Source organism: Lemur catta, chromosome 4 (assembly GCF_020740605.2).
Source record: "Lemur catta isolate mLemCat1 chromosome 4, mLemCat1.pri, whole genome shotgun sequence".
In the NCBI taxonomy this organism is placed as follows: domain Eukaryota; kingdom Metazoa; phylum Chordata; class Mammalia; order Primates; family Lemuridae; genus Lemur; species Lemur catta.
The window spans coordinates 85619169-85641478 of NC_059131.1; the positions used below are offsets into that span (position 1 = coordinate 85619169).

Here is a 22310-nt window from a genome sequence, read left to right on the forward strand (position 1 = left end):
ACCTCACAGCCAGGTAGCCAAATTGGAAAGGCCTCGTGCTTAAACTTAGTTTCTCCTGACTCCAAAATGGCATTCTCTGCCTTCACTCACCTCCCAGAATTGGCTATTTAATTCCTGCATTTCCAAATTTTCAAAGAGATTAGGAGGCATCTGGCACTTCCTGGTTGACACTAACAAGAGACTATACAGCACTTTGAGTTCATATATAATGAAGGCAAAAAGACAAGGTGAAGAGTTTATGGTTGTATCGGGGGCATGATTCAGTGAGGAGGGAAGGAAGACCCCCGACACACCAATCAATGCAGGATGAGATGCTTAAAACTATTTTGGGGATTCTATTCAGCAAGAAATATTTGTACACCTGATGAAAAAGAAAAATTTGAAACACTGTTTTTAGACACATAAGACAAGGAAAATGAAGTAAAATCAGTTAGATTCAGATCGGCATCTTTGGTGAGGGATTTGGGCTTTTTGTAAACCTGGTGACTTGTTCCTAGGCTTCATAACCAGGCAAGGTGGCAGCAGATGGCAATACTCAAGGTAAAATACAGAAAATAGCCTCTGCCCTGAGTTCCCCTAAGTGGCTCTATTCACCCACTGCCTCCCTATCTCAGCCCCAGGGATAAATCTTTAATTAAAGTTGCCAGGTTTAATTAAAGGGTTAATGCCCGGCACACCAGAAGACAGCTAAAAATCTGGCCCGAACTCCTTGATCATAATCTACTCTGATGGGTCCAGCACCACTGTAAATAGGAACATGTCTACCAGATCATCTTCTCCGAGCAACTTTCCCTGATCCCCTCATGAGGTCAGCTGCCCCTCTCTGCCCCCAACCCTGTAGCTTCTCTGCTTATTCCCATCACAGTCTATGCCACACAGTATTGCCTACATACTAAGAGTGTGTGCACACTTACACACATATATCAACCAGGAACCACATTCATTGCTCACTAATGCAGTGTTTGGAACAGCATAGGTGGTCACTGGAACTTAAAGGGTTGAATGCATAGATAGAGGGCTAGATGCATCGCTAGAGATAGAAAACGTTCTGTTTCTACTCTAACCGGCATAACCAAGGTATTTTCTGAAGTAGATATAACATATCTGAATGTATCTTTTGCTCTTGGTCAAATATAAAACTCTTTCCAATACAGCTTCCTTCTGGCTGCAGCCATACCAGGTGTGTGTCAGAGCCAATGGCATAACCTATCTAACCATCCTTGAAGCCATGGTGTAACCTAGACTTTAGAAGGCAGCTCACTCACCTGGCCACTAAACTGAGACACAGAGTAACTACAAAAGATGGATCACAGCTAAAATGCCACTCTGTTGATTTGAGATGGGATTTGTTGAGTCTTTGCACCAGAAGCATTTTATTTGGTCTATCAGAGATGGGTAAACTAAGACTGCAAGAATGAGCAGATATTGGCCAGTGTGGACAGAGGCAAAGAAGGTTCCAGGAAGAGGGAGAAGCATGTGAGAAGGGAAGGCAGTGAGAGATTTAAGGAGCCTCCAGAAAACTGGAAGAAGTTTGGAGTTAGAGAAGAAGGCTGGCACAACTCAAGAGGGGCAGAGGCTAGAACCAGCCAGGACTGGCCACATGCACCAGGCACCTTCAGAACAGTAGGGAGCTACTGAAGGGTGATGAACGAGGGAGGAGAAGATCAGAGTTGTATTCCAAAAGGTTCCTTGTGGCAGAACTGTAAAGAAAAGATTGGATTGGTGAGAATGAATTCAGGAGGAGCGAGCTGGAAACTGTTCAGTAGTCCATGAAAAAATAATGAAGAAAAGTGTCCCTCAAACAGCAACGTAGGAGCTGAGTGTTACAGGATAAGTAGAAAATGGCCAAGGGAAATCCTGGCAGATGCTCAGCCTGCAGAGATGCATGGAGAACACAGAGAGTCTGAGAACAGCAATAACTTCTTGTGGCTGCAGTGCGGCATGAGAGAGCAGGAGTGGCAGGGGCCAGTCATGAAACCCTTGAGTGTTAAGCCAAGAGGTAGAGACTTTCTCTTCCTAAAGGCCAATAGAGTAGAGCAGTTCAGGGCAGAGGTTTAGGATCAGATCAATCAGGGTTCAAACCCCAGCTCTGCTGCAGCCTCACTGTGTGCTGGTACCAATGGACTATGGCCAGGTCTCTGTTTCCACATCTATAAAATGGTAACACAATATTGAGCAAAAGATTAAGTGCTCAGTGAGTTGTCATGGAAGCAGTGGGGCCACATTCTGGATGTTCTTTGGACAACACATGGAACACACTCTTGCTTTTCTTCCCTGGAGAGCCCTGGGGAGGTTAACCTTAGACCTGTCCAAGGGGTTTGATTAGGCAAAGGATCCAAAGACTCATGTCAAGTTAAAATGTAGTTTTTCCTAGAACATAGAGCCAAGAAATGTGGAGGCTCCCCCAGGTCTCTGACGCTCTGCCCCATTCTGCTGCCATGTAAAGTGCTTCAGCATGTCCTAGCTGGCACAACCTGCCTCTTCATCCCCAGGTACCACCCTGCACCCTGCCAAGGCATGTCATTGCCTGTGTGGAAGTAACAGCCTTGCCCTCTCAACAGTGACCCCTCTACTTCCTCTCCCAGGCCTTAGAGTAGACAGTGCTCTCACTTGACCTCCCATGCCCCAACCAGGCTGGGGCAGCCGTGGCCTAGAGAAGCTGAAGTTGTGCAATTTGTTTTTGGCCTCCAGCCGGTCATCCAGATGAATGCGGCGTGCCTGCCCTCTGAGCCGACACTCACCCCGCTCTACACCCCATGCCCTGCAGCCTGGGGCCTGATCTGTGTCCTCCACTTGCCAGCTCAGTCTCGTGGTGAAGAGGAAGGCCCAGAACTCAGAACACCGTGACCGAGGCCCATTTCTACTTGACAGCTGTGCGACCCCCTCCGAGTAATCATCTCTGTGTCCTATTTTCTCATCTGCAACATGGGTAAGAAAATAATGCCATCTGCTCCATGGAGTGCTTGTGAGGGTCAAATGAACTAAAGTATTTAATAAATGTTTACTACTATGATGATAATGATGATGATGGTGATGATAATGATGATGATGATGGGGCTGGAGACACTAAGTGTTGGGGAAACCACATTCTCCTTCCTTGGAATAAAGTTTAGTGGGTTACAAAGGGGCCCCGGCCTTGTCATGTCTCACTAGTGTACACACTCTGGAACACCCTACCTGTGACCTCTACTCTCTAAATTTGGGCTAGTGCTAAAGGCACATCTCTACAAGAAAGTCATCGATTGCAAGCTTCCCCCACCCTCTGGAAAGCCTGGAATATTAGAGCAGAAAAAGTGAAGTCAGTCTGACCTCCTAATCTAAAAGATAACCAGAGAGGGGCAGTGAACAGCCTGAGGTCACACAGCCAATGGGTGGCAGAGCCTGGTCTACAGTCCATGACTCTTGACTACTAGTCCCACCTGTGCTATGCAACAGGTTGGCGGTGAAGGAACCCACAAAGCGACCAGTGTTCACTGAGGACATACTATGTGCCAGGCTTAGAAATAGGGCTTTGCATTCATGATCCCATCTCATCGTCTCCACAAGAACCCCAGGAAGTAGATGTCATTATTCCCATTCTGCAAGTGAGAAAATAATAACAAAGGCTGTAAACCAATACAGATATCTGCAATGGGCAAGACTCTCTTCCGATGTGTGTGTATAGGTAGGTATGTGTGTGCTCATGTGCTCATTTGACCCTCATAACAACACTTTAAAGAAGTACAGCATTGTTCCACTTTATACACCTGGAAACTGAGGCACAGAACACTAAATAGCTTGCCCAAATCACAGAGCTGGTAAAGTAACAGAGGCAAGATTTGAATCCAGAAAGTAGGTCGCTAGAGACCATCTCTCCACTGAAGTTCTGTACCTTGCCCACGGAGAGCCAGGATTCAAAGCCAAGCCCAGAGGATTCTGAAAGTCACTTCCATCACCCGCACTCATTCCTGGCCCCTCCTGGTGCCTGGCCGCATCCCAGGCCCTGTGGGAGGCGAGCAGCTGACTCACCTGGCATTTCTAGGGACTCCCCTGAGCCCTTGAGCCAAGCAAAGTAGCCCTGACAATCCTGCCAGGCTGGGGGCTGCCCAGTCCAGTTGGAACCGCTCTGGGGATTAAGAGAAGAGAGCATGATCTTTTTTTTTCCTTCTGGCCTCTGGCCAGGGCACTGAGATTTGCAGAATAACTGCCAGATGGGTTACTGAATCTCTGAGAGGTCCAATTACCTACATCCAAAAGCCCAGCTCCCGTTCCCAGCCCCGAGCAACTTGCAGCAAATGTCACTCCGAGGATTCTCACGCAGCGGGTCACTTCAGTTTCCGAGCTGGCATATTCACATGGCGGGCGCTCTTTCCTCCTCTCTAGTTCCTTTATCTCTCTGTTTTTCACTGAGCTGAGCTCTGTGAAATGAGTGGCTGCTCCCAAACCTGCCCACAGCCCCAAACACCCTGCGCTCTGCACAATGGCAAAGAACAATGGTGCTGCTATCAGAGGAGGCCACAGCGCGGCTGGCATGAGGACAAAACCTCTGCAGCGGACCCACATACCAGCCCCTCTGCTGGCCGGCTCCCCCATGTGCCAGCTGCGTCTTTTCACTAATGTCAAAGCACAGCATCTCTTTAGAAAGTAAAGCCCCTCCCAGGCTGCAGTCGGCCTGGGCCCTGAGAAAGGCTTTCTTTCCCCGCCGTGCCAGGCCCCTCACCACTGCACTTGGGGGCCCTCAGACGGTGGGCCTTGGGCCGGCAATGAAGGGGGACTTCTTTTCATTTCCTTTCAACAAACACTTCAGGCACGGCCACAGCGTGCTTGTGCTTAGAACTCCAGAAGCAGGGGAGTTGATAAAAACATCTATGTTCTTCCCCTCTTATCTGGAGAAGGAGGGACAAGGTTGGGGGGAGCTCCACAGGAAGACAATGACAGTTCAAAACAGCCAAAAGTTTGCCTACATAGAAATAGAAAAAGCAATGTGAATCATAAACTGCTATAGGGGTTGATAAAGCATGCAATATTCGGTGTGGGGATGCAAATCTAGTCAGCCACCTGTTTTTATAATTAAAGTTTTATTGGAACACAGTAACACCCATTCATTTAAATATTGTCTGTTACTATTTTTGCCCTACAATGGCAAACCTGAGAGGCCAAATGCCCTGAAAGCAGAAATTATTTACTGTCTGGCCCTTGACAGAAAAATCCTGCAGACTCCCCTCCCCCAGTTTACTATAATCCAGGCTCCATTGAGTACTTTGCACCTTTAATTCCATTTAATCATCATGGCCACTCTTATCCTATATGGATTATTAATTCCTTTGTAGCTGGGGGCTTAGAGAAGTGAAGTAGCTGCTTCCAGGGCACATAAAAGTAAATTACCTGGACTTGACCTGGAGGTGCTGCTCTTCCTTCACACCTTTGCGCTGAGATGTGTGCTCAACCTCAGAGCAGAAGAAGATTCCGATGAATGGCAAGGAGTTGGAGAAAACATAACTGATGAGGAAGCATGGCTCAGGAGAAGGCAGAGTGGCAGGGATGAGCACAGCCAACAGCAGAGAGGACCCTGAGAAAGAAAGTTAGTAATAGAATTTCAGAGCCAGAAGGAGCCTTTGAGATCAAGCTCATCAAACACTGTCATACTACAGAAGGGGAAACTGGAGACCAGAGAGGCAAAGCAACGGGGCCACGGTCACACAGCAAGAAAGGTCTTGCTGTAAGAAAAACACTCTTAGGCCTTGAGAAAGTCTGGGTGCTCCTCGCCTTACCAAGCAGGCCTCCCTCTCAGTCTCCCCATGTTTTCTCTGGGCTGATCACAGTCCCAGGGAGCCCCAAAGCCATGAGTCCCTTCATACTGTTTGGAATCGTAATCAAACCAATCACAGACTTGCTGTTTGTTTTAACTGCGTGCCCCCATGTGACTGCAGTTTCTGTTTGTCCAGGTGTAGAGAAAGGACACAGGACTGGAAACCAGCTGACCTGACATCCTGTTTGTCACTGGTTCCCTGTGTGACCCTGGACAAGTCATTTAAGTGCTCTGGCCCCAATCTCCAACCGTACCATGTGGGACCTGGGATAGACAACACTTCCTTATCACTCAAATTTTTCATATTAAATAAGATGGACTAACACAGAAATCATTAACGAACCCAAAGAGGGCACACCAGTTGATTGGTGGTTCTTTTTCGATCAGACTTGATCTCACAAAATCAAGAATCAGAAACATATTACTTGAACTTGTGAAGCATAAAACATCTGTAACTGGAATTCAAGCATTCGTTGAGTTTAATTTTTGCTAGGATTTGAGCTTAATGCTAGGACACAGCTATAAATAAGACAGGAGTAACCCGACAGTGCAAAGCAGCATGACGAAGGCCATACACGAGAGGCAGTTGGGAGCAGCTCTAGAGCCAGCCTACCTGGATTCAGACTCTGACTACACCACTCGTTCCCTGTGCAGCCTTAGACAAGTTACATAACTTCCCTGTGTAGATGTCCTCGTCTGTGAAACAGAGATGAAAACAGTATCTGTCCCAGGGTTGTCGTGGAGGATCAGTTGAGCTAATTCATGCAAAGTGCTTAGAACTGTGCTCACACAGGTGAAGCAGTCTGTGAACATCAGCTGTGATGATGACGATGGAGATTTACTGGGAGACAAAGGAGAAAAATGAAAAGACACCTACAGGATCCAGGCCGAGGCAGGTGAGGATGTAAGCAGCGAAAGCTTCCCAAGGGAAGTAACACCAAGACTGAGGCCCACAGGGTGAGCAGGAGTCAGAAGGCGAAGGGTGAAGAGTGAGGGTGAGAAAGTTTCCCAGGCAAGGGGCATGGGGCGTGCATAGCCCAGAGACGAGGACGAATGGGAGCTTTGGGAGAACCACAGAGAGTGCTGCCAGATTAGGCGGGGAGATGAGCGGCAACATGACAGCCACCCTCTCCCACTCGCACTCTGGGACGAGAGATGTGGGCCCTGTCACACAACTTCTCTGCAGACCCATGCGATACACTCTGGGGGAATCCGACCCTTGCTTTAGAGGCCACGCCAGCACTGGGAGTTGAGACTCAAGCTGGCGTTTGGGCAGGCAGGAAGTTTGCCAGAAGCTGCCAGGGACAGAGGAGCCCAAGGTGAGTGCTGGCTGTGTGAACCGAGGCTCACCCAGGAAAGCCCGAGGGCTGCTGCAAAAACGGGAAGGATGGAGGAGCCAGAGCTGAAAGCAAAGCCAAGAGGGCCAGATGGCAGCCAAATAGCCATGGGAAGAGAATAGGGTGAGGGAGCAGGGGTGGAAGAGAAGCAGCAGGGTTCAAGACAAATGCCTGAAGAGGGTTGGAATGCCAGCAGCCTGCTCCTATGGGCCCAATGACAAGGAGCGTGGGAGGAGCAGCCTGGTGGACCAGACTGCCAACAGTCTGCATGGATAAAAGCACCCTTATGCTCTTATGCACTACAGCCTGTGGCATGGGGGTAGTCTGGGTGGGGTTAGTAGAGGGAAGGTCTCTTTGTAGACTCATCACTGCGCTCAGACAATGCCCTTCCTCCATAGGGTAGGGATCTCTTCCACCTCATCATCCCAGGGAGCAGCCTACCCAGGGAGGAGTCAGGAGAGAGGCATAGCTTTCAACAGCTCCAGCTCTAGAGACAGAAAGTCTCCAGTCACCCCTGCACCTCCACCGCATTTACATGCAAGTGAAGATAACAATAGAACTCTCTGGGGGTATGTTTTTATGAGGATTGCATAAATAAATATAGGTAAAGTGCTTAAAAACGGTGCTTGAATCATAGCAAGTGTTCCATATTATTACTTAATTTGGTTTTACTTTATTCATTTAAGAAAATTTATTGTAGCCTACTGCTAGGCTCCGTGTTGGTTGCTCTGAATATAAAAATGAATAAAGCATGATCCCTGGACTCAAAGAGCTTATAATCTAGTGAGAAAGCCAGGCAAGTAAGTGGAGGAGTGCCAAAGTTATAGTGGCTGTTAGAGGGAGAAGCTAAAGGTGTTGAGGGAGCCCCCATAAAGACTGGGGAAGGGAAAATAGATGAGAGACAGAAAGATGGGTGGTAAATGCAAATGACATGTCCTGATCTCTCACACTTCTCAGGATGGCCCAGGAAGGAAGGAGGAACAAATGACAACAAAAATAAGAACCATGTAAATAAAGTAGAGACCATGCCTTGGGAAGATGCAGGCCTGCTATATTACCAACACTGGCCTAGGTTACAAAGCAGAGAAAGATGCCACTGCCCTGCACTTTTGTGGCTTGGAACAAATATGTACGTCGAAGTGTTACTAACAAGTTGTGACCAAGTCTCCTTTCCTTCCTGATATTCAGGCTTCTGGGTTTTTATTGTTCCCAATCAATTTATAGATGCAATAAAAATAAATATGAGAGGCAATGGAGTTGTCCTGTGTGAAAAAGAAAGCATCAGCAAGTTTCAAATACATTCAGGGCTTTTATGTCTACTTGAAGTTTCATGTTTTGAAAATTAAATATATTAAGGGTTAGAACAGCTATAATTCTTAGTAGTCCCAACACCAAAACATTTAAAGCAAGAAAACAAAAAGTTCTTTGCCTGCAAAGTAAACTGAGAATTGAAGCAGTTACCAGAATAAGTCAAGGCTCCAAACATCAATTTTTCTTCAGATTCCTACCTGTTTCTGGTAACTGACAATTTTGTCCAAATCACACATTTAAGGATCCTTTTCCCATCTGCTCCTGGGAAGACATTTGTGCACAAATGTGTAAGTGTTTCTTACGACTAAAACACACCAAAGCAGTTTTGGGTCAAAGCATTTTTTTAAAATCTGATTTTAAAATAATACGTGCTTTTAATAGAGAAATTGGAAAGTACAGAAAATCATGAAGAAAGAAAACATAACCCATAATTCCAATTCCCTGTGGCAACCACAGTTTAACTCTGGGGTATTTCCTTTCTGAAATTTTGTTTCAATGCATATTCTGCTATTTTTCTATTCAAATGCTTTATATATTTAAGACTATGCTGTATGTCCACATTCATACTTAAGTTTTCCACCTAACATTACACTATAAACATTTTTGAGAGCTGTTATGCATTCTCACCACATTTTCTCAGAGGGGAAACTGAGCCTTGATTATGAAGCAAGGATTGGAAATTGAACCAGGCAGGAACGGGAAAGGTAAGGGAGATTATGCTGTAAGCTTTACTCTAAGGAACTGGATTCTAGAGTGAGGACGCCTAAAGACTGGCAGGTACTGACTCCTCTCCAGCCATGGGGCAGGCTGAACTGGAAAAGGCAGCAGGACCAGCCCAGAAAGAAGTCTCATAGAAGGAGGCACATGGTTTAAGGAAAAAACAAAGGAAAGCAAAACACTCAGGTCTATAATTCCTAGTTCCTGGGAGCCAGTTGATGTCAGAGCTTCTGAGACCACCTCCAGCTGCTCTCCCTGAAAAGTTAGACAGGATTTTTCCTCTACAGCTACTGTATAAAGATGCCAGGCAGCACTCCTAACCTCACCGCACCATCAGAACAGGATCCTACTTCTAAAACCTGGCAAAGCTCCTGTTAATCAACAAGGACAGGAGTTGGCAAATGTTTCTGTAAAGAAAGTAAATATATAAGATTTTGTGGGCCACTTACAATCTCTGCCATATGTACTTATTTGTCTTCTGTTTTTGCAATGACCATTTAAAAATGGAAATTAAACAAAACAAAGCAACAAACTTTCCTAGCTTAGGCCACAGGCCAGAGAGTGTTGACCCCTGGGCAGGGACTTCTTTTTCTTTTAATTAATAGAAAATAAATAGAGATCCTGAGAATTGTTCCCAAATTGCTGAGGAATGGTATATCGAAGCTAGTCCAGTCTTAATGGACATGCTGAGAATAATCAGTACAGGGCATTAAATACACTATGATGGAGCCATGGGTTCCTACAGGAATGAGAGTGCCCAAGAATTCTGTTATATTCTTCTGGAATTCATAACTCTCATGGGGTTTAAGTGGACATCTTTCCAGAATCAGAAAAGCCTAACTATTGCATTCAACAAATTTTCTGTAACACTGATGAATTACAGGAAAAGAATTCCAGAAAGATCTGTGGTTTCATCTATTGTCATCTTTACCAGAAATACAAACAATGATCCAGACACATTTCCTTGACTTGGAGAAATTTTGAATTGAGTTGAATTGAGAATTTTAACCAATAGCCAATGAGGATAAGAGACTGAATATCCAAACAGACAATGGCCAAACTATTCCTCACAATAGAACTCTGGCCCACAACCTGCAGTAACCTGCCCAGGAAACCAACTCGTCTTCAACAGTTGCCAGCCTAGAAAGCCAGCCTGCTAACTATAACTAGACTCATAGGAAGTCAGCTAGCAGCAACCAGTAATCTCTAGCTATCAGTCCAGAAAGCCAAACAATAACCCTTGTAACAGTGAAACCCAAATGGCCAGGACTTGATTAATAACTGTTAGGTTTCCTAATTTTTATCCCAACTTCCAGCTTAGGACCAGCCAGAGAAAACAAAATATTCACCCCTAACTAATCACATGGGATGCCCTGCACTGAGTTAGCCCTTCAGATTCCCCAGGCCAACAGCCTCCTACCCGGGCACACCTGAGGCCTTCCCTCCTTTCCACTAGAAGCTCTGCTACCCCTCTGCCTGCCTCTGAGTCTCACAGTGATGGTGGCTGACACCCTTGCTGTAGCGAGCTGTGAGGAAATGGCCTTCACTTGTTCTCATTCGGTTAGTCTTTGCTAATTTTCACAAGGTTATACCTTCTTCCTCTATTTTCTCTATTTTTACCATAAAACTTCATCACCTTTAATGCCACTAATCCAGGATTAAATAGAATTTAGCAGTAGAAGATAACTCAGGGTTTCTCTAATTCGTCACACTAAAATTATAAATAAAGCAAGTAAAACACCGAAATTTTGGGTCCGATGTTCCCTCCATGACATCACACTGCCTGTCTGGAGGTGAGGTCATTTCTGGGCTGTGGTTCTCCTTCTGGGACACAGAGCACAGAAGGCACTGAATTGGCTGAGTGACATTTGTTTTGCCAAGTACCTGCTGTGTGTACACCACTATGGTGGATATAAAGAGACACATACAATATGGCCAAGAAACGTTAGTTAAAGAGGCCCCACATATCCAAAGAATTAGGAAGTTAAATAACATGTCATTTTCGAAGTGCATTTCAAAGAATGTTAGTAACTGCTATGTGAAAAAAGAAACTTTATATTACATGCATTTAGAAGATGCTGCATGAAACCAAGTTCAACAAGATTTTTATTCTAAGACTTCTCAGAGTATTTAATTTTCAAAGGGGGAGAAATCGTAAATGTTCTAGCCATAACTCATTCTAGAACTCATTTTGAACAGAGAATCTTTTGACTCCAGGTTGTAGAAAATACACCTTGGGAAATGCTATTGTAGGAGATTTTCTAAGATGTTTAGTGACATTTTTAAAGTCTCATTGAAAGGAAACAACTAATGCAAAATAAAATGCCACTTCCTTAGCAACATCTAATAGTTTGTTAAGGGTTACCATGTTCTAGGCATTATGCTAAGTTATACTACCTCATTTAATTTTCACAATATCCCCATAAGGTGGGTATGATTATTATGTCTGTTTCACTGATGAGGAAAGAGAGACTGAGAAACTGGGTAAATTATCCTAACTAATTATCCAGCCTTCACTACACTGGTGAAGCTTCCCCTTTAACACTGGGGCCCATGAAAGAAGAGAGGCCGTTTGAGCTCGGTGTGTGCATCTAGGGCAGTACTCAAAGGTTCCTACTAAAAGATTTTAGCAAAGGAGAACTAAGATCAGCAAAATACACAGGAAGCTTCCCCAGATGTGGAATATTCTAACTTGTAAAATGGCTAAGAGCATGGTTTTGGGGTCTGTTACGAGCTAAACTGTATTCCCCCAAAACTCATATGTTGAACCTCTAACCCTCAATATATTAATAACTGTACCTGGTGATAGAGTCTTTATGAGGTAATTAAGGTTAAAAGAGGTCATAAGGGTGGTGCTCTAATCCAATGGACTGTGGCCGTATAAAAAGAGGAAGACTGATCTCTCTCTCTCTCATGCTCTCTCTCTCTTTGCCATGTGAGGACACAGCTATTAATAGAAGTCAGCCATTTACAAGTCAGAAAAAGAGCCCTCGCCAGAACTCAATTAGTTGAAACCTTAATCTTAGACTTCCCAGCTTCCAAAACTGTGCAAAAATAAATTTCTGTTGTTTAAACCACGTGGTCTGTGGTATTTTGTTATGGTTGCCCTAGAAAACTAATGCAGGGTTACAATCACCAGGTTCAAATCCTAGCACCTTCACATACTAGATATGTAACCTTGGATAAGTCATTTAATAAGTACAGTTCAAGAAGGGAAGAGCAAACACACTGTCCATGTAAACCACCCACCTCTTTCATAGTTCCTAAGAATCCACCTGTCTAGGGGATTGACAGTGGGAATGTCAAAATGTACCCTGTACCACCAGGGTACATTTAACCTTGACCTTGTAGCCCACGATGTTAGTTCATTTTCTGCTGCTACAAAAGAATACCACAGACTGGGTAGTTTATGAAGAACAGAAGCTTATTTAACTCATAGTTCTGAAGGCTGGGAAGTCCAAGAGCATGGTGCTAGCATCTGGCAAGGGTCATCCCACGATGAAAGAAAAGTGAGTGCATGAGATACAGAAAGGAAACATGGCAGAAATCATTATTTATATCAGGAAACTACTCCCATGATAACTGGCCACTCCCATTATAACAGCATTAATCCCTGCATGAGGGTGGAGCCCTGAGGGTCAAATCACCTCTTAAAGACCACACCTCTTAGTACTGTTACAATGACAACTAAGTTTCTAACACATGAACTTTCGGGGGACATACTCAAACCATAGCATTATGCCCTTGGCCACTAAAATATATGCCTTTCTCATATGCAAAACACATTACTTCCATCCCAGTAGCCCCCAACGTCTTAACTCACTCCAGTACCAACTCAAAAGTCCAAAGCCCAGAGTCTCATCTAAATCAGATATGGGTAAGATTCAAAGCACAATTCATCCTGACAAATTTCCTCCAGATGTGAGTCTGTGTGAAATCAAACAAGTTATCTATTTTCAAAATACAATGGTAGAACAGGCATAGGAAAGACATTCCCATTTCAAAAGGCAGAAATAAGAAAGAAAAGAGGGGCAAGTGGTCCCAAGTAAGTCCAAAACCCAACAGGGAAAACAACATTAAGTCTTAAACCTGGAGAATAATCTCCTTTGACTCCATGTCTGGCCTCCTGGGCACACTGGGGTGAGGATAGGGCCCCCATGGCTTTTCTAGGCTCAGCCTCCAGAGGTCTCTCCCGTTGGGGTCTCATGCCTGAAGCTCTCCCAGGCTGGTGGTGCACACTGGCAGCTCTGCAGTTTTGGAGTCTTGGGGATGGCCAAGTTCTGTCGCTCCATTAGGCATTGCCTAGTGGGGACTCTCTGTGACTGCCCTGACCCCACATTTTTGGCAAGCCGTACCCTAGTAAGGGCTTTCTGCTGTGGCTCTGCCCCTATGGCAGGTTTCTCCCTGGGCCCCCAGGCTATTCACAGCATCACTTCAAGCCATGTACCCACAACTCCTGCATTCTGAGAACCTGCAGACTTAACATCACCTAGATGCCACCAGGACTTATTACTTGTGCCCTCTGGAGTGGCAGCTGAGCCACACCAGGGGCCACTTGAGCCATGGCTGGGACAACTGAGGAGCACAGTGTTGGAATGCAGGGTGCAGAGTCCCAAGGCAACCCTGGGAAATGCACCTGTGGCGGGCACCCCAGCTCATGCTCTGAAACAATTCTGCCCTCCTAGAGCTCTGGGCCTGTGATGGGAGGGGCAGCCTCATTAATTTCTGAAATGAATTCCAGGTCATTCTCCCATTGTCTTAATGAATAGCACCTGGCTTCCTCCCATCCATACTAATCTCTTCAGTAAATGTTTAGTAAACAGGCTCTTAGCCACACCCTTAATGTTCTTTCCTGAACATGTTTTTTCATACTTTATATGGCCAGGTTGCAAATTTTCTAAATAGTTCCATTATGTTTCCCTTTTAAATATAAATTCCAGCTTTAAGTCATTCCTTGGTTCTCACATCTCACTGTATGTGGTTAGAAGTAGCCACACAGCAGCCTGAACGCTTTGCTGTTTAGGTATTTCTTCCTCCAGATATCCTAGTTAATCACTCTTAAGTTTTACATTCCATCAAATTCCTAGGATGCAGACATAATTCCTTCAAAGTCTTCGCTATTTTATAAGGATGGCCTTTGCTCCAGTTTCCAATTCCTTGTTCCTCATTTCTATATGAGACCTCATCAGGATGGCCTTTACTATCCATATTTTTACCAAATGTCTGGTCATGACCACTTATATAATCTCTAGGAAGATTTGGATTCTCCCTATAGCTCTCCTCTTCTTATGGCCCTCAACAGAATCACTCCTAACACTCTGTTCATGGCAGTATAGGTTTTTTCTAGTTTGTCCCTCCAAATTCTTCTAGCCTCTGCCCATTACCCAGCTCCAAAACTGGTTCCACATTTTCAGGTATTTGTTATAGCAACACCCAACCCCTGGTGCCAATTTTCTGTCTTAGCCATCTGTTTTCTGCTGCTATAAGAGACTACCACAGACTGGGTAACTTATAAAGAACAGAAGTTTATTTAGTTAATAGTTCTAGAGGCTGGGAAGCCCAAGAGCATGGCCCTGGCATCTGTGAGGGTCATCCCATGGCCGAAGGCAAAGCAGTATATGAGGAAGCCAGAGAAAATTGGGCTGAATTCATCTTTTTTATCAGAAAACTACTCCCTCAATAACTAGCCCACTCTTTCAATATTAATCCATTCCTGAGAGCAGAGCCCTCATGGCTTAATCATTTTTTAAAGTCCCTACCTCTTAATATTGTCACAATGGCAACTAAGTTTCCAACACATGAGAATTTGGGGGGATTCAAACCATAGCACCACACACATCAGGATACCTCTGTACTGGCTGCACTGCGAGGAGACTTGGCACAAGGTAAGGAGGTGTCTGGTTTCCTCTAAGCTAACAAAATACCAGTCTTACTTTAAAATAGGTTCTCAAAGGACTGCCAGTTAGTAGCATTTTTTTAGAACTTATCTGTGCCATATTATAAACTACTGTCATTTCTCTCTTGTATGCTCAGAGTTTAATCTGTCACTTGGTAGTTGCAAAACTGCCAATGAAGAGGTTCTTGGGAGGTTATTAGCATGTTTCTAGTGTCTGTGACACTTGCTCCAGGCTTCATGCTTTTATAGCTGTTTCTGATTCTTTTATCTCACAATTGAAAGATAGTGGACCAAGAAGGAAGTTCGACCTTAGTCACATCTAAAGGGTAAATCCACTGACCAGTTTTGAGGGTTGTCTAATAAACTTCAAAAACCCTAAAGTTGTCTAGCTGTTAGTGAGGGCCAGGAACTCTAACTTGGTTAGTTCTCTCAAGTGATTTTCACAGTAGATTAACATCTCATTTCAAGGAGTAGAGTTTGGTTATGTGGTAACAAGGAATGCCAAAATGCTAGTAGAGTGACTTTCATCTTATTCATGATTAACTAGCATGTCTTCAGTGCATACTATTTGTTATACAAGGTCTTTCATTCATGCAATTAATAGTTATTGAATACCAAGTATGTGCTAAACAACAAAACAGACCGAATGCTCAGCTTCCATGGTGCTCACATACCAGTCAGTGAGGCAGACAACAAACAAAACAAATAATAAATAAATTATAAGTTATAGAATGATAACAATTAGAGAAGAATAAGTCACAGAAGGGGAATAATGAGTGACAGAGGCAGGGGCACAAGGGGGCACAATATGAAATAGTGACCAGGGAAGTCTCCAGTGAGAAGCAGCCATTTGGACAAGATTTTATGGCAACAGTAAGGATATTTACTTTATCACCACTGTCTCATTTAATCCACTCTACAACTAGACATTATGATAATCCCCATGTACATATGTGTGTGTACATATCTATTATAAATCCATATCTACACAAAGAGACTTACGAAGAATTGGCCCATATGATACAGAGGCTGGCCAGTCCCAAGATCTGCAGGTTGAGTAAGGTGAGTCAGCAACCTGGAGACCCAGGATAGGTAATTCTAGTCCAAAGACCCGTAGGCTCAAGACCCAGGAACAGACAATGTTTCAGTTTGAATCCAAAGGCAGGAGAAATTCCTTCTTACTCAGGGAAGGGTCAGCCTTTTTGTTCTATCTAGGCCTTCTAGTGATTGGATGAGACCCGCCCACATTGGGGAGGGCAATCTGCTTTACTCAGTCTACTGATTTAAATGTTAATCTCATCCAAAATTATCATCACAGAAACACCCAGCATAATGTTTGACCAAATATATGGGCACCCCGTGACCCCTTCAAGTTGATAAATACAATTAATCATCATAATTGTAAAAGTTCATTGTACAGTGTCATCTTAGTCTGTTTTATGTTGCCACAACAGAATACCACAGACTGGGTAATTTATAATAAAAGAAATTTATTTCTTACAGTTCTGGAGGCTGGAAAGTCCAAGGTCAAGGAGCCTGCATCCAGCAAGGGCCTTCTTGCTGCGTCATCCCATGGTTGAAGGCAGAAGGGCAAGAGAGCATGTGTGAGAGTAAGAGCAAGTTTGCTTTTATAACTAACCCACTCTCAAGATAACCAACCCACTCCCACCATCAGGACATTAATCCATTCCTGCAGCAGAGCCCTCGTGACCTAATCGTCTCTAATCAGGCCCCACCTCCCAACACTTCGGCATTGGGGATTAAGGTTAGAACACATGAACTTCAGGAGACACATTCATACTATAGCAAGTGGTTCAAAGTTTACAGATGGCATGGGACAGGACAGGACAGGCTAGAATAGGCTAGGACAGGATGGTATCACCAGAGAGACTGAGATTCAAAACCTGACTCCCCCTTCTTTCTAGTTTGTGTGATTTAAGGCAAATGATTACATCCATTGACCTTTCGTTTCCTCATCTGTAAGGTGGGCATGGTCGTGCCTGCCCCCAGGGATACTGGGAGAAACATAAAAGCTCATGCACCCTCCCCGGGTGGGAGGGAACTGTGCTAGGCACTTCCCATGTGCGTCTCATTACACATGGTCTTCTCTAGGGCTCCGCCTTCAAAACGCTGTTATCACAAACAGGCTAATCAGCCAGATTTCTGAGACCCTCAGCTTCGTCGGCGTGGTGGGGGGTCAGATTGGTCTTCACTTTTTGGAGGCCAGGAAACATCGCAGCCCCCAAAGAAAGGAAAGATTCCTGCCGGGCGGGTGAGGCAGGTTTTCCACTTAGAATGGAGTCATTCAAGGACTGAGGAAACCATGGGCCTAAGAAATGGGGCTCAGTCTTATATTTCTGATCAAAATAAGCTGAGAACTCTGATGGAATCACACAAACAAACCCTGAGCTAAGGCCTCTCGGTCTTGCTTTTCTCGTTGCAAAATGACCGCAGGTGCTACAGAAGTATGATATGTGACTCCTTCTCTCCTGTCCTCTTAACAGAGTTCATTTCTCTCACTTGTGCTCCTTCTGGCAGGAATTTCTGCTCTTCAGCTTTGCACACATAGCCAGCTGGAGCCATGGCTCAGCCACTCAGCTGCCTGACCTTGCTGGGTACATTGTTTTGCTTTCCAGATCTTCAGTTCTTTCATTTATAGAAGACTATTAATATATATATACCTCTCAAGGCTTTATTTCTAAATGGAATTTATTGAATTCTTACCATGTCCTAGGCACAGGAATAATCTTAACATCTCTAAGGAGGGATAGATTTGTGGGCAGGCAACCTGTGCAGCTGGATGAGGCCCCAGGCTTGGAAGGGCTGTCTTGAAATTCTTAATAACTTTTGAACAAAGGGGTCTACATTTTCACTTAGCATGAGGCTCTGCAAATTTCGCAGCCAATCTTGGTTCTAAGAGACGGACATTACCATTATCCTCCTATTGCAGATGAGAAAATGGTGTTGCAGAAAGGTTCAGTAGCTTGTCCAAGGTCACATAGCTAGTAAGTGGCACAAGAAGGAAGTCTCTTTCTGATCCATGCTTTTCACACTTCCACATAATGCCTCCTTAGTAAGATAACTCAATTAAAATCTGTTAGTCAGTGCTTTATATCTCCCAGGTCATGCTGGTCCTCACAGTGATGACACTTAGCCCAGCAGTTATTAAGAAATGACCCCCATGCTACAGATGCATGTGGTTCTTAAATTCAGTGTCTTGTCAGGTCTGCCACAATAAAGTCACTGCCCTGTAAGTTGGGTTAAGGCTCTTTTAAAGGGAGCAGAGTTGGGATGTCCATACCTGCTGTCAGTCATCTGGGAAAGCGACAAGACATCGGAATGAAGATGGAGACTGTGATAACCTCCCATCCTGAAGGATCTATCTCTCTGGTTCTTGACCACAGAATAATCAAGATTATCCCAGGCCTATTTGTGGGGGTGGAAGTGGAGGTGGGATCACATGAATTGTGAGAATCGTGAGAAACTCCCTCCAGGAAGCACCAGGGCTCCCACTGCACCAGCCATTTGAGGGTAGAGGGCAAGTCTCCAGAGACAGAATTAGAAGTGAGTCAAGGCTTGTGAATCTGGGCCCAGGACAGAGACAAGGGTTGGTGCAGGAGCAGGAGTCTGCATCTTGCTTCCCAGACTTGGTTTTATCCTTCCTTTTATTTATCCCCTTTTCTTTGTCTCTATAATTGTTTTTGTTGTTTGTGTTAATCGAGTAAGTCTAATTATGCTTAAAGAGACCAGGACAATGAACCTGTGACCTTGCTTGGGCCAGAGTTTGAAAGGAGGGAGAGCAGTACATGCCCAGGTAACTCTGCAGTGCACAGTGGCGGCAGTTGAAATAGAATTCAGAGAGTCAAGAAAGAAATGGTCAAGAGGAAGAGCTAGGTCCTCTAGACTTGCCAGGTGCCTTTAAACTTGCAATGTGCACAGGAACCGTCAGGACATCTCCTTGTTAAAAGGCAGACTCTGATTCAGCAGGTCTGGGTGGGGCCTGAGACTCTGCATTGTTGCCAAGTTCCCAACTGATGCGAATGCTGCTGGTCTGCAGGCTGCACATGGAGCAGCAGCGTCCTAGAAGAGCTCCACTCTTTTAGACTTGGGGCCATCAGTCAAATACGTTTTATTGAGGATATCTGAAGAGGAGAATAATGCCAATAGGCTATTTTCAGGGAAGAACCCATCCCTTAAAACAGTGGTCCCCCAACCTTTTTGACACCAGGGACTGGTTTCATGGAAGACGATTTTTCCACAGACGGGGGCAGGGTGGGGGGCAAGGGGCAGCAGAGTTCTGTGGCCAGATCTGTAACATGCCGGGGACTGACTGTGGGTTAGGACCGCAGCCTTAAAACAAAGCCTAAAAAGCTCTTGGGGTTATCACTGCAAAGAGAATGGCTAGGAGGAAAGAGAAGTTGAATATTTTCATTGACAAATTACACTTCTGTTTTGTAAAGTTTAGATTTTAGAAATAATTGAAAGCCCCAGATGTATCTAGTAGCACTCTTGCCTTACCAGGGTGTCTGAAATTCCCCCCATGAGGAATAACTACTATATTTATTATGGCACTATTTCCTCAAGAACGTCCCACTTGAAACAGTTGTTCTAAGGTATTAATTGATGCAAAAAATAAGAGTTCTGTGATCAAGTTAATTAGGGATGCAGTTAAGTTGAATGTGTTTCTTCACTGTGGGACTCTTCAGAGCGAGTCCAATGCTAACATACATTGTGGATAACTAAGACAGGAAAAGAACAGACACGGCATTTCTGAACCTTGTTTGATTATAGAACTCCCTTTGTTTTCTTGTTTTTCTCTGGCTCCCTTCCTTTCTTTCTTTGCTAGCAATTAAATAAATGTTAATTGCATCAACAAAATGCTGGGGGTGGGAAGGTTTCTTATCTGTTTCAGCAGAGATTTATTTTTTTTTTAAGTATTGTATTCACTGTCAGTAGCAGGGCAGTGAAATGAGCCCTCATACACTACCCATGTGAATTTAAATCAGTATCAGCCTTTTGCAAAGTTCTTTGGAAGTGTGAAGGAAAAACAATAAAATTATTTATAAACTTTTAAACAATATATTAACTTCCATGATTCTATTATTTAGATCTTTTAATTACCCCAAATATAAAACTTTTCCCCCACAAGCTGTTTGTCCTGTCCCCACAAACAAAATGGGAAAACTTGAATGCCGTTAAATACGGGAATGTTTAAAATTATCTCTGATGGTGTCACTCAGTGCAATACTACTTAGTCATTATAATGCCTATGAAATCATACTCCAGTGTACCTAGTTATTAAGCTAGATGAATTGCAAAATCTAGCTGCAATTCTTCACTTCTCCTATCACTGGCCTTTGTAGGTGACTCAGAAGCCCCTTCCCATTTAGAGGTGGAGTCTGCTTCCCTACCCCAGAATGCAGGCTGGCCTTGTAACTTGCACTGGCAATACCTGATAATGACAGTGTGCCAGTTCTCCACCTAAGCATCTCTTACTTCTGTGTTCTCTTTCCTTGGATTTTGCCACTACCGTGTATGCAACCCCAGGTGGTCCTCCAGGAGGATGAGAGACCACATGCAGGAGCTCTGAGAAGCCCCCAGACAAATGTGAGAGCCCAGCCAAGATCACCTGGTGGCAAATACACGAGAGCAAGCTCAGCTCAGACCAGAGGGACTGTGTAACCTTCTGGCTAAACCCTGAATTCATCTGCAATCGTAAAAGGTCATTACTTTAATCCACTGAGTGTTGGAGTGGCAACAGGTAACTAATAGAGTTAATAATGTAATAGAAAAAGAAAAAACACAGAACAAAAAATTGTATCAACTAATGTGAAATTATTATAAAATAATTATGAACAAAAGAAAAAAGATATACATGAAAATGTGATGAATGGCTATTTTAGGGCAGCCAGCTTATTGAAATATTGACATATTTTTCATTATCTTTCTATACTTCTACATTTCCAAATTTTCTTCGATGAGCATGCATTATTGTCATAAGGTTTGCATATTACAAAAATGGTTCATTTAGAAATATTAATAATAACTCAGGAGTCTTATAGATGGTTGGCATCTCCCAGATACTCTAGTATCTAAACTAGTCCAAAAAAAGTAGGAGTTTTGAAAATCATAAAATGTCTTATAATCTGTAAGGTGTTACAGTTTTTATATTTTCATAATTGTCAAATGCTCTAATAAGATGCCACACTTTCTGCTCTAAAACTGGTACGGTTTTTACATTTCATTTTAAGGCAAGAATGTGAGTATTAATTCTAAAAAGCTAACAAAGTTACAAACTGAGTATCTGAGCCAACTTATTTATCATTAAATAATACATAATAGCAGTAAGAAACACAAGCCCTCTCTGTGTCATATAGCCACTTCTCACACTAAACAAAGCTGAGCTTTCATCTTGAATGGTAGCTTTGGAAACGGGGCGTGCACAGAGCAATCCTTGAACTGTTTACAGAGACGGTAACATGAGGAGCACATCCTCTCAGGATAAAAGCTGTTTTATGGTATATAAAGAAAGTCGTTTGAAAGTATGGCTAAAATTACAAAGACTTTGTAGTCCTACAGCAACTTTCATCCAAGCATCTGAAAACGTTTTACTGACACACACCTTTAATCTGCACAACCCCCTGAGGGTAAGTAGCAAGTTTTACTACCCCCATTTTACAGATGGAAAAATCAAGGCAGAAAGCTATCAGAAAAGAGTACATATTAGTTAAATTTCTTTGGTTACAAGCAACAGAAAACAATTGGCCAATTATGCAGTAATAATAATTACAATTATTATTATAAAAATAAAATTAAAAATAAATGTGTGTGTATACAGGATATAGAAAAGCATGTGACTACGAAGGAAAGAAGCCAGGCCTCTGAAGGGCCCTCGTGTGCAGGATCAAGTCTCCTAAGGAGCAGGTGTCTGCGTGAAGCCACTGCAGCCATGTGTCCGTGTGGCTAAGGCATAATTCCCCACAGAAAAATCAAAAAAAAGGAAACGATGTCAGGCAGGCACAAAACTGCCTATGCATATTTTGGGATGGATGGAAAGTAATATTATTGCCTGTCCATCACTTATCATTCTGCCCTTTCTGGAATCAACTAGAACTAGGAGCTTCCAGAAACCAGGAAGGGACTGGGCAGTGTCTTTGAGCCCAGCCCACAGTCTAGCACAGGGTTGTGTTCAATAAAAGAACATTGAATGTCTGGATGAGCGCATGAACCATTTGGCATCTGTGCAGTACTGGACAAAGTG

At 43.9% G+C, this 22310-nt stretch overlaps 1 long non-coding RNA gene across 2 annotated transcripts in view; it reads right to left on the bottom strand.

The window, feature by feature from the left end:
* Positions 1-22310, bottom strand: part of LOC123637311 — a 176037-nt gene that overhangs the window by 17862 nt on the left and 135865 nt on the right. Inside the window, exons 1-2 of one of the 2 annotated variants that reach the window (XR_006734815.1) lie at positions 6402-6498; positions 5365-5548 (exon numbers count right to left, since the gene is read on the bottom strand). This is a non-coding gene — a long non-coding RNA (uncharacterized LOC123637311). Of the gene's footprint in view, positions 1-5364; positions 5549-6401; positions 6499-22310 lie in introns of those variants that run through there. The other variant, XR_006734816.1, reaches the window with a different exon arrangement.